General features: G+C 41.7%; 1 protein-coding gene and 1 non-coding gene across 4 annotated transcripts in view; both read left to right on the top strand.

The window, feature by feature from the left end:
• Window positions 1–12,728, top strand: part of EXOC6B (exocyst complex component 6B) — a 570,349-nt gene that overhangs the window by 443,945 nt on the left and 113,676 nt on the right. The window lies entirely within an intron of this gene.
• Window positions 7,205–7,277, top strand: TRNAG-GCC (transfer RNA glycine (anticodon GCC)). The gene has a single exon. It is a non-coding gene; the product is annotated as a tRNA-Gly (tRNA).

Genomic DNA, 12,728 nt, shown 5'->3' with positions numbered 1-12,728 from the left:
TATATGGGTGGGGAAGGCTATGTGGGAACTCTGTATTTTCTGTTCAATTCTGCTGTAACCCTAAAACTGCCCTTTAAAAATGAAGTCTATTAAAAAATATAAAATAAAAGCACATTAAAAAAATAAAGAAAATTTAAAAAAATACTTGATTTTAATATAAGGCACACTGTAAGTATTTCATTGGAAAGATGAAACCATTGTTATGTTTCAGTTATTTCAACAGCTTTTGCTGCAAAACAAATCACCCCAAAACATTTTGGCCTAAAAGTAGAATCATTTATTTAGCTCCAGTTTCTACAGATTGGGTAGGTTCAGTTGGGCTCATGCAGACTTTGAGATCAGCTGCCAGGTTGGCTGGGGACTGTCTGAGCTAGGGTGCCTTAGCCGAGCCGACTCTTCTCTGCTGCTTGAGATCTCTCATCTCTCAGCAGCCCACGCCAGGCGTCGTCACATGGCATCTTGGCAGGATTCCAGGAGAGCAGGAGGAAATAGGAAAATCCCTTGAGCCCTACACTTGAAACTACTGAACAATCACTTCTTCCACATTCTGTTGGCCAGGGCAGGTCACAAAGCCAGCCCTAATTCAAGGAATGGGGAAGTAGACTCCAACTCACACTCGCGTTGGAATAGAAGACTTTTATATAAACGATGCAATGTCAACAATGCCAATCAGGAGCAAGACTGAATCTATAAGTGCAACAAAAGGTCATGAGGTTGAGAGGTCTTTGTAGGCCTGGGAAGTTAAAAATATTTCATGGAAAAGGTAGAGAGTTAAACTGAGAGAAAGTTAGGTATTGGTGAGGGAAGAAGGTATTTCAAACATGGAGAGTAGCTGGGTTTAAGTTGTGTTTAAACGTGTGTGCGTGTGTGTGTGTATGTGTGTGTGTGCACCTGTAAGTGTGTGTGCATGGGTGTTGATTTAACCGGATTTACACTGTCTTTCCTCCTTTAAGTATTAGGCTAATCTCTTTAAATCCCCATTTCTTAATTTCTCTTCTTTATTCCTTACTTCTACTTTTCAGCTTCTTCATGGACCTCTTTTTTATGTTCTGTATCTCCCCATCAAATGCTGCTTATTGCAGCCTACCCTGAAACATTTCACATTTCTCTTACTCTGTTCTTTGTGAGAGAATCTTAACTTCCCCCAGATCATTATTACATTATTTACCTAATTTATAGCTGTTCACCTTCCATGTCTGACCAACAGGAAAAGGTTTGAGTGTGTTCTTCAGTAACATCGTATTATTTTCTGTTCCTTGGCACCAAGTGTAATTTACTTCTGATATACGTGAGTTTTTATAAAGCTGAATGAATTCGGCCGTGACGTTGCGTCAGATCTCCTGAATGGAGCTTGTTGGCCACGACTCTTATACCGCAAAGCCATCCCAAGATACCTACGGCTTTTCTTAGACTGGGTTGGTGACAGTCCCTCTTGGCCAGTTATTCCCCGGTTTCTAAGCCTCCAGTCTAACGTAAACACAGTGCATTTCCATTGCAGGCACTTAACCTGCCTTAAAAACAACCATAGGACCTAAGAGAAATAATTGTATATTTCTTTGGAAACGTTGAACAAATTCTGATGTTACACCTATTAGATAAAGTCAGTATTTTCAATTAGTCCACATCAGGTAGGAAAACCTGAGAATAACTCAAGAACCTGACTATGTAGAACTGCCTCCTCTGTTTCCCCCCCTGGCATGATCCAATTCAATGAAACTTTGTCTTTTTAATAAAATTGACTTCCATTCTCTTTTACCCTGTCCTCAAGTCTCATGAGCGATATTCCCATTAAGAGGAACATTCTGCCTTTGCTTAGCTTCTGTTGGCTCTCATGGGAAAAAAAAATCTTGACTTTGCTCAATAATCACTTATATTTTAGCCTCAGTAGAACATCCATTTATATCAAAAACTGATTTTGTCTGATACAGCATGTATCAAAATGATATACAGTCAATCGAATTTCTGTTTTAATGTTTCCCCCTAACCAGTCTAAACAACCCGTGACTAGGAGACTACAGAGGAGGCTGGGGTGAGGGGAGGGCAGGACCACAAAAAAGGCCTCAGTTGTCAGGCTTCATCACAACCCTTAAGCTGCGTTAAACCGGAAGAAAGCCATCTCCCATACGTACTCCTTAGTACTGGTCCTCAGCCTGCTGGGATGTGCCTAGGGTTTTGATGGGGTGGGCAGTGAGTCCCTGCAGTTCTCCCAGGTATTTACTGAGCGGTTGTCAATGAGTCGTAGTGAAGGAGAGAGGTATGGGTGTAGATAGTAGGGAAGAGTTTTTATGAAAGGATATTCTTGGGGGAGGAAAATAGAGAAACTGGTACACGAATCCTCTAGTAGTGAAGTGTATGGATCAGTAATGTTGCCGGTAGAAATACTCTCCAAGTGCTAAACTGAAATATTTTGTTGATGGAATAATAGTCTGTAAAACCAGGAGTCATGAGCATCAGAGTTAATAATCAAGAAGTTTGATAACTCATGAAATTAGAAGATGTCATTACTATGACTGATAGGGATAGTGGAGTTAGAAGGAATGGTTTAAGCCGTAAAGCACATTATCTTGGAAAAGATTATTTGCACCACCAACACGGTAGCATATATAGACAGCATGTGTGTGGGGGTAGATGTCATTTCAGAAATGAAATCCAGTCATCATATCCCAAAGGCGTTTGTTGATTAGAAGAGGATATAAAATATATTTGAACACCTGTGCAAATCTCTTTGCTGATACAGAGCCACTAAAAGTTCCTGCAGATACAGACCATGTCTAGAAACAGGCACAGCCAGCATTTGGAAAAATACACTTCCCTAATCAGGAAGTCTTTATTCAACACGGTGCCCAGCATTGTGACCGTGGGTCCGGTGGTAGAGGGGATGCAGTGCAGTGAATAAGACATGCTCCCTTCCCTTGTGGAGCTTACATTCCTGTGTAGTATGTTTGCCCATGCTTGTAAAACAGGCCTTTTTAACATTCTGCCCTTCCCAAACTCTCTCCTTCGGTGGCCCTGGTGCTTTGACGGAGTGCCACTTTGTCTCGATTTTGATTCTTTGTACTGATGCCATATTAGTCAGTTTTAGGGCCAGCTGCAGAGTTTTCTGTAAAGATCCCCAGGACAAAGCCAAGTCTGCTGTATACTGATAAACAGGCATTCAGGAAAGGACTTTTAGCTATGGGTTGGCAGCCTGGCATAAAGATTTCAACTTGAACTACTTCAAAAGGTAGTCCTTTGGTTTTTGAAAGCAGGGTTTTTCTGGTTGTTTTGAGGGAATTGTTTTGCCCAAGTTGTTCTGACCGACACTCATAACCTTCAGTGATACCTCTGATCTTCAAGGAAGTTCTGACAGCAAGGAATCCCTATACCCAAGTAGGGGGGAGCTAACACCTTTGGGTCTGCTTCAAAAAAATAAAAATAGGGACATTCTGAGAGTAGACTGCACTGAGCTCGACCTTTGACCTCACGTAAGCCCAGGCTGGATCAGCATACACAAGCCTGGGGCACAGGTGAATGAGGTCTTCAGCCACGGGATGTGGCCACAGCCTCTGCAAAGCAAACGCATCCCCTTACCTTGCTTGAGACATTAGTAACTAAAGCTGTGATGGAAAATCTACAGAAGGAACTGCCAGTAATCCTGGGACTTACTGAATGCCTTTGGTTGATTGGAGGAGAGTTTATTCTAGAACTGTTGAGACTTTGTCACACATCTACTGGCCTCTTAACTGGGGAGGAGGTGAGCTCAGAAATTCTGTCTCAGGACTTTTGTTTGTTTGTTTGTTTAACACAGTCCATTTTTTTCCAGACCAGGATCTCATGAAATAATATCCAAGCAGACTACAACTCTTTGGTATAGAAAATCACGTAAGGTGTCATGTAAGAGCCAGGAAAAGTCTCAGATATTTAACGGGACAAGTGACATTATAGCATGTTAGGAAGACCATTTTCTACTCGTTATCCTTTCACCATGGAAATCATTTTAGAAACTCAGAGGTCTAATTTCTCAAAGTCTCATGGAGTTGTCTCAGGAGGTTGGAAATCAGAGGAGAGTGAACAAGTGTTACTGGTGGATACTGACCACACTGAGACAACGGTAGACTCCGCGCTGATTTTCTGAAATAGAGAACAGTTGGGGTCCTTGAAGGTGGAAGGTTGATGAACTGCATTGTGTGTTTTCTAGGGGCTTTGCTTTCCCTCAGAAAGGAGGCATATCCATTTAGCACGCATGTAGGCAACAGAAACTTGGTCCTTTGCACAGCTGCGCAAGTAGAGAAGTAGCTTATGAGCCTCTTTAAGGGCCTTCCCTTTAGATAGTTTGTGTGTCTGGAAATGCTGAATCCTTAATGATAGCCCCGTTCGGGTTCTTAAACTGTATCAATGACGGATATGTGGAAGCAGGCAATGGGTAAAGGACTTCCAGTTAGAAGTGGTTGTGGACAATCTTTTGGAGACAAAACACCAGATTTTTGACATATTTTCCCATGAATAGTGCATTGGATTTGGCCTTTGACTCATGGGCCTCCCAAGCTAACATCATTCAGTGTTACTGTCAACCCGTGTTGATGCAGTCTTGGGTTAGGTGGGTAGTCTAATGTAAAGCTTGACCAACGGAGTTGTCCACCACTTCCAACATCCAACTGGAGTCAGAGAGCTCTGCCACTTAGAGGTTCCACTGGGTATAGAACAGCTTTTCCAGTGGTGGCTAGAAGGACCTTTTCCCGAAGTGTGACTCTAGTCTGTGACAACCCTCCTTACCCCTCTGCTCCAGTAGCACAGGTGTAACTTCTAATGTGGGCACGGTGCCTGCCTCGCTCCAGGTGGCCTCAGAGTGAAGTCTGGCAGTTCAGAGGCTGGAGTTCCATTCCATTTCAGCTCTTGTGGGGAGAGCTGATAAGCCTAGCACTGCAGGCCACCTGGTTGTTCCTACCTTGGCTCACAGACAGCATCTGTGATCCTCTCATGGTAAATTGTGAGAGAGCTAGGTCATCTGCGAGGCCAGCCGCTTGGCTAGTCTGAGGCACTGCTCTCTGCTTTCCCATCAAACCAAGCCTCAGAAGCTCGGGAGGGTTCTCCCTTACCTCCAACACACAGCATAAACGGGCATAGCCATAAAGCTAGAATTTGTGAATCTCTGAGATAATCATATCTTCAGGAAAAAGAGCAGAAAAGTCATCACCAGTGGATTTTCCTGGGAGCAGCAGTGGTATCAGAGGCTGTTGTGGTAGTGCTGGCTGAGTTCACGCCTCCTGAGTTCTGAACGCAAGTCTCATATCCATGAATCGCACTGTCTGATGTCCTATTAGAGGTCACTCATAGGCCAAGGAAAGGGCAGTACAGCCAGGCCTTGGAACTAACTTCTAACTGGTGCATCCCTGTGATAGCCGCTGGAGGGCAGCAGAGAGTGACAGCAAAGGGCTGGATTTGGGGAATCGGGGTATGCTTTAGTTTGCCAAGAAAGAAGCCCCCATAGCTGTAAGGGAATTAGCTATCTGGGAGGCACCATTACAAGTGTAGGCCCCCAGGGAACAGAGACCAAAAAGAGTATCCAGAACCCTGATCTGAACGTTAAAACCCTCCTTCTGGGCAAGTTCGGAAACCGGGATTTGGTAGAGAAACGCAGTGGAACGTACTCCGAAAGGGGAACCAGCCAGCATCAGTAAAGAAAGGGAACCAAAAGGGCACTCCGAACTGTCAGGTCCTGAGGGGGCAAGCAGAGATGGGGCAGCAACCAAATGAAAGAAAGAACTGCAGTGGGAAGCAAGCCAGAGTGAGTGAGCTGAGGAGGCAAGGGGACAGTCGGGAAAGATGGACTCCGAGGCAGGAAGAAAGCCTTTTGGAGGACGCCTATCAGCAAGCAGGGACCGATTTCAGACAGTCACACAGCCCTGTCAATGGGATTCTCAGCTCTTAAAGTAGTTCCTCCTTGACTAGCCAGGATTATTTCTTTCTTGGTCTTTCTTGGTTTCAAGAGCAAAATAACTCATTGAGAATGTGGAGAGAGAGAGATGACACGGCATTTTAAGTGGTGACTAAGGGATTCTTATACATGAAATGAAATTAAACTCGGGCATGAAGCCCTTCTGGATAGCGCCGGTGTCAGAGGACAGCTCACTTTCCCAGAATAGCTTCTGATGTTCCCTTTTTATATTTTACGCTGTAACATTTGCTAAGAATATGCAGTGGAAAAGAAAAACCGGCTCTGGTGACTAGTTATATAGGCAAGATCCCAATCAATCCAAGGATTTAGGATCCGTTCCCAGTAGGTTAGCAGAGAGCTGTTTGGAGTCCCTTCTAAATGCTGTTTAAGCAGTTTTCCAAACCGCTTGAGTATCGAGAAAGAAAACTCTTTTTTGACCTATTAAACTTCTAATGTCCCCCTTCTTTGTCCCAAACCCTTAAACATCAGGAAAACGGGACTCCTTCCTGTACCTGCAAATTCTGGAAACCTTCTACTGGATGCGAAGACAGCAAGCATAATGGTTAAGAAATTTGGAACTGGGCAGAACTGGGTTTCTAGCTGTGACATTTGGCAAATTACTTGACCTCTCTAAGATGAAGTTTCCTACTTTCTTTAATGATATGCTTGCCAAATATTAAGTGACATAATTATTTTATTTAATGCTTACTCCAGCATTATAAGCCTTGTAAGTTATAAAATCTTCATTTTTAGAGCCTAAGATATGTCTCCAGTAGGTTAGTTCATAAATATAACAGGTGAATGACTAAATAAATTATGATATAGTCATAGACAGAAATATCATTTATCAATAAAAAGGAATAAACTGTTGATACATCCAATTCTAGAATTTATATAAAATTCTAGAAAATGCAAGCTAATCTATAGTGACAGAGCATAGATTACTGGTTGCTTTGGGGCAAAGGGACAGGACTGATGACAAGGAAGTACAAGGGAGTTTTGTGGGATGATGGAAATGTTCTTGGTGGTGGTGGTTACATAGATGTATATATTTGTCAAAACTCATGGGTCCCTACAATTAAAATAGGTTCATTTTATTGTACATAAAATTATATCCAAATAAAATGGATTTTAAAAGTAGCAGTCTAAAATTTTTGTATAAAATTCTATATATAAAATTCTAAAGTTTATTTTTTTATACCCTTTGTGTCTGGCTTCTTTCATACAGAATAATGTTTAAAGATTCATCCATGATATTGGGTGTATCAGTAAGTAGTTCATTCCTCGGGGGGTGGGTACAGCTCAGTGGTAGAGTACATGCCTGCCGTGCATGAGGTCCTGGGTTCGATCCCCAGTACCCCCATTAAAAATTTTTTTAAATAGTTCCTTCCTTTTTATTGGTGAGTGGTAGTCTTTATATGGATATATCATACTTTATGTGGTCATGCATCTGCTATATTTATCAACATTTTGTTCATTTCCAATTTTGCACTATTGAATAAAGCTGCAATGAACATTCATGTACGAGTGCTTGTGTAGATGTGTTTTTAATTCTGGTGGGTAATACAAGGAGTGGGATTGTTGGAGTGTGTGCTTAGCTTTATTTTTTTTTCAAATGTCAAGCTGCTTTCTAAAGTGATTGTGCCGTCTTCCATCCATACCAGCACGAATGAGTGTTGCGGTTGTTCCACTTCTTCTTCAGCACTTGGTGTGAGTCTTTGGTTTGCTGGTTTATTGAGGCATAATTAACATATAGTAAAACTCACCCTTCTTATTCATCCTAGATATATATCCTCACTATTCATCCTAGATATACAGCTCTGAAAATTTTTACAGACTTCTGCAGTTGTGTAACCATCACCAAAATCAAGATACAGAATATTTCCATGACTCAAAAAATTCCTTTATGCCTTTTTGTAATGAGACTCCTCTTCCCACTTCCAGCTCTTGGCAATGACTGCTCTAATCTCTGACGCTACAGTTTTGTCATATAAGTGGACTTACACATATAAATGTCACCATAGTTTTAATTTTGTCCTCTTTCACTTACCATGATGCCTTTGAGATTCATTCATATTGTTACCTGTGTTGGTAGTCTCTTCATTTTTATTGCAGAACAATATTCCACTATGAGTATTATTTGCTTACTCATTCAGCAGTTGACGAATATTTGGATTGTTCCCAGTTTGGGGATGTCATGCAAGAAGCCACAATAAAGATTTGTGTAAAGGCTTTTATGTGGTCATATGTTCTCATTTCTTTAAAAGACTTAGAGGTGGAATGACTGAGTCATATAGTAAATATATGCTTAACTTTATAAGAAACTATCAGACTTTTCCAAAGTAGCTTGACCATTTTACATTTTCAACAGCAATATATGAGAGTTTCAGTTGCTCCGCACCCTTGCTAATATTTGATATTGTCAATTTTCTTTTTGTTTGCGCCATTCTGTTAGGTATGTAGTAGTATCTTGTGGTGCTTTTAATTTACATTCCTGTAATAACTGTTGATACTGAACATTATTTTGTGTGCTTGCCATCTGTATTTCTTCTTCTGTGAAATGTTTGTTCACATCTTTTGTCCAGCTTTTATAAAATAATTATTAGTGAGTTGTAAAAGATTTTTATATTTTCTGGTGAACAGTTCATTATCAAATATGTGTTTGGCAACTTTTTTTCTTCTAGTCTGTAGCTTTTAATTTTCTTAACGGTATCTCTCCAAAAGTTTGAGGTTTTTTATTTTAATAAAATACGGTTCACAATGACATCTTTTTTTTTGGTTTGTTTGTTTCATGGTTCTTTCTCCATGTGTCCTATGTTAAATTTTTGCCTAAACAAAATCTTTCATTCCTTTTCTTTCATTCTGCAACCTATCATTAAAAAAACCCCAAAAATAAAAACAAACAAACAAACAAACAAAGTTAAGATCATGTCATTTGCCTGTTTAAAAAGCCTGAGCGCTCTCTTTTGCCCAAAGAACAAGGGACAGACTCCTAAGCCAAGCAAGTCTGGTCCCAGTTTGTCTTTCTGATCTCCTTGTCCTGTCATTCTCCCCCACGTAACCTTTACCAGGACCACGCTTCAAACCTCACTGATCCAAAAACCAGACAGCTGTAGGCCCCCTCTGCCTGTCCCAGAGTGCTCTCCCTTGGTAAAGTGACAAACACCTTTCCTTCCTTCACAGCTTGGCTCAAATGTCATCTCCTTTATAAATTCTTCCCAACCTCCTCAGACAGATTTAATTGTTCCCCCTTTGGGTCCCTGACATTTTGTATGTCCCTTCATTAGTTATTCGCTTGTAATGACTTGTTTAATCATCTGCCTTCTCCATTAGATTCTTAGTTCACCAAGGGCAGGGTCCTGGTTTTATTTGTCCTCAAATTCCCCCTCCCCCAGCAGTAGCATAATTCCAATTAGATATTATGCTTTCATAATTGCTTTTTGAATGCATCGACTTAATATTGTTTTGTGGCATTTCAGAAGTAAGTGGGATGAGATCGAATTTCTGAATAATATTTGTACTCAAAACTCCCTTAAATAAAGAGTATCCATCATTTTCCTCCCACTCCATGCTCTTTATTTCCACTCTCCTTCCATCTTGTTGAATGAAGTGCATCAGTCACAACCCTGAGGAAGGCAGGAGCAAACACGGAGAAAGGGGACTTTGCAGGGAGGCCTTGGGGCCGAGCACAGAGGACCTGGCACAGAGTCGAGAGAGAAGGCTGCCTAGGGAGCACACTGTGCAGCTCGGTGGTCCATGCTGGGCAGGAAAACAGCTGATAAATTATTCTTCCTGCTTCAGCAGGAGGTGACTTCTCAGATGAAACACTTGGTTGTACTCTTCCGACCCTGGTGAGCACCTGGATTCACATATCAGGTGTTGCCTTTCTACTTCTACGCCCAAATGGGGCCCATTTTTCTTGGTGCAAATGCACTGCTGGAGTTCATCCAGCATTTTGCCTGTGTTGTATCCGTCTGCAATGTATATATCCTACCTAACTGAGCTTCAGAATTAGGCCAGAATGTCAGTCCCAACTCTGAAACCCATTCAAGATGTTGGACCCTTTTTCAGAATGACTTCCGAAGTAGTTTACAAATAATTCCTGCTGAGGCAGTGAGGAATTTTGAATGAAAGTGATTAATGTGTTGAAAATGTAAGATGGCCTCATCCTTCATGCCAGAAATATTCTTATCTTCATCGTGTATAATAGTGAAAAAAAAATCTTAATGCGCTATATTCTAGTATCATTTAAAATATTCTAAAACTACACTCCTGATTTTCCCATTACCCCCATAAAAACATGCTCCTTCTGAGTCATCTGCATCTCAATTAATGGCAGTTCTGGTCTTTCTTCAAGGAATAAAAATCTTGGAGTCATCCTGGATTCCTTTCTTTCTCTCACATCCCACATCTAGCCTGTCAGCAAGCCATGTTTCCTCTCCCTTCAAAACATATCCAGAAACCAGCCGTTTATGACTATCATTTCTTTCCTTCTGATTCAAGTAATAATTATTTCTCCTAGTATTTTTGCAGGAGCCTCTTAACTAGTCTCCGTGATTGTGACTTTGCCCCTCAGCAGACCATTCTCAGTATGGCAGCCAGTATGAAACAGTGCCACTCCACCACCAAACCAAACCAAAACCAAGGCAAAACTCTATCCTTTTCCCTGTTTTATTTTTCTCTGAAGGCTTTATCATCTTCTACTGTATTATATATCTTATGCACCCTGTTTAATTTGTTTTTCCTCCAGTAGAAAATTATTTTCATGAGGGTAGATATTTTGCCCCATTTTGTGAACAACTTTGTTCTCAGTGCCTAGAACAATTCTGAGCATGTGGTAGGCTTTAAGTAAGCATTGTAGAAGGAAAGAAAAGTGTAATCTCTACATGTTTGCCTTAGTGTTAAGTACTGACAGGTTAATAGAGTTTTAGGTATGAATCTTTCTACTAAACAACCTGATGCATCCTTAAAAGGAGGGATTTCAGGAAGTTTTTGATCAGTGATTTAAAAGTGTATCATACCTATTGGACATAAACTCCACCCCTTTCAATGAAGTAGTGAGAGCATGTTTCCTAAAAGGATCTGTGGTTGTGGATTTCTTTGCTTCGCAATATAGATTGATAGCTGCCTGCTGATGAATGTCTCTCCCCAATGGCATATTACCCGGGATGATGGGGATGAGGAGGGCGTTAAGTATGGAGAGGAAAACATTGAGCCAGGTGCCAAAGTTTCTGCTTACAAGCTGGCAGTGAGACTGAAGGCAACCTAGCTTATTGAGAAATGCAGAAGTCACTGGAAAATGGTCAGAGTAACTCAACAGAACAGGTTGGGAGCCGTGTTTCGGTAAATGGAAAATTGACTCCTGGTCAGAGAAATGTGTTATGACTTTTACAGAGGACTTTGCGTATCGTGTGGGGGCAGACAGAGTACGTCTGTCCAGCAGAGTAAGGTAGAGTATGAGATGTGGAGAGCTTGGGAAATCAAAGCATACCAAGGGGCAAGAGGCAGGAGAAGGCCTCTCTGTAGCTGTGACAGTCCGAATACAGTATTTTGGAGAACAGCAACGAAACTTAACTTCAACTGTGTAATCTAAAGTTAGAATCTAAAATTCAGTAGCCCATCCTGAGGAGTGACAGAGAAATCTGAAATGAGACATCCAGGGCTAGCTGGTCACCTTCTGCTGCTTTCCTTTTGTCCTTTTGCTTCATTGCCTTTCTCAGTGTGGCTTTGGAGGGTCTTAGGCCCACAAAACCCTAGAGAAAGGAGGAGGATCTGTGGAGGGTCTAGCCTGCTGAAATCTCCCACTGCTTTTATGGAGGGCAGCTGGCAACAGCGCACTGTCCTTAAGTAGCAAGTTGCCTGGACAGGGACCATCGGATTTAACTGATGAATCTGTGACTGGCTAATTGTATAGATGCTGGGGTTGGGTGGCCTAGGTAGGCCAACCGACTCCCTAAATGTGGATTTTTTTTTTTTAATTTCCCAGACTGAAACAGAAGAACATAGCTGTGGTTTTATGTTCGTTGTATCCTGTAATGTGCTGGGGAGCATAGGTTTCTTTATTGTGGGTTCTGCTTTTTATAAGGTAGTAGGACTGAGAAAATCTTGGCAAAGAGTCAGATGTGGCAGAGGTGAAACCATTAACCTCTTCCCCTACTTTCACTTTCTCATTTTTGTTCCCCAGAATTCAGTGGCAATTTTACACACACCCCCTCACTTCTAAAAATCTCTTATGCAGAGCTACTGGGTTTTGATGGTGTACTGTCTTCAGGTCTCCTAGGCACACTGGCCCCTGGGAGAGAAGTGGAGTTCTCTCATGTTCATACGTCATCCCCTGGTACATTCAAAAAGATGTTCCCTAGGCTCAGGGATCATAGAACTGAGTTTCCAGTAGAGCGCGGCTAGAGTTGCTTACAGTGGTAAAGCACTATGAGTGGCAGTGCTTCACCCGCACTTTTGTCTTCCTGATTGAGGCCCCAGAAGAAAGTGGCTAAGAGAAAAGAATCCGTTCAGCAACTGACAGCAGAGCCGCCCGCTGTGGACCACCCCAGAATGTAGAACACTGAAGGGAAAGAAAGTCAGGGTACCTGTAATGTTGCCAGCAACTGGGTTATTTTGGAAAAGTCCCTTCCTTGTATTTTAATTTCCCCAATGCAAAATGAAAATATTAGATTAGATAATCTTCGTGTTCCCTTTGAGCTCTTGTGTCCTGTGATGTTGGATTATCCTTACCAGCTTCAGATTTACCCGCTTCAAGGTGGTTTCTTCCTTAACCTCTCCTATGTGCTTGCTTAGAATTCCTTTATTTCAGTTT

The sequence above is a fragment of the Camelus bactrianus genome, chromosome 15 (assembly GCF_048773025.1).
Source record: "Camelus bactrianus isolate YW-2024 breed Bactrian camel chromosome 15, ASM4877302v1, whole genome shotgun sequence".
Lineage (NCBI taxonomy): Eukaryota > Metazoa > Chordata > Mammalia > Artiodactyla > Camelidae > Camelus > Camelus bactrianus.
Note: the sequence above shows the minus strand (reverse complement) of the source record. Positions and strands in the feature narration are given on the sequence as shown.